At 32.1% G+C, this 330-nt stretch overlaps 1 long non-coding RNA gene across 1 annotated transcript; it reads left to right on the top strand.

Moving 5' to 3' along the window:
- Window positions 1-56: 56 nt before the first annotated feature.
- On the top strand, window positions 57-330 carry LOC106322387. Its single transcript, XR_001266394.1, has 2 exons — window positions 57-100; window positions 191-330. It is a non-coding gene; the product is annotated as an uncharacterized LOC106322387 (long non-coding RNA).

The following is a 330-nucleotide window of genomic DNA, read 5'->3' as shown; positions in this document are numbered from 1 at the left end:
TCTCTTCTCTTTTTCTTTTAAAGCATTAGTAAGAAGAAATAGTTCTTTATTAATGTGTGCAGGTTACAACTGAGAAGATCCAAGGAGGCATTGATATAAGGTAAAATAGTTTCTATGTAAGTTATGTGTAGCTGCTGTTATTGTATTGCTTCAATCCTGTTATGAGATTCTTGATTTCAAGTTATTGCAGATTTTGTAGATGAAAATAAGGTCAATACTTTCCAAGGAGGATATCTTCAGAAGCCTACCGAGCAATGATTATTTAGAGGGATTTAACGAATATATAATATTCTTGGTTTAGAGAGTTAAACTATCTCAAACGACCACTGA

This window comes from Brassica oleracea, unplaced genomic scaffold (assembly GCF_000695525.1).
Source record: "Brassica oleracea var. oleracea cultivar TO1000 unplaced genomic scaffold, BOL UnpScaffold20804, whole genome shotgun sequence".
NCBI lineage: Eukaryota > Viridiplantae > Streptophyta > Magnoliopsida > Brassicales > Brassicaceae > Brassica > Brassica oleracea.
This window is presented reverse-complemented; position numbering and strand designations above follow the sequence as displayed.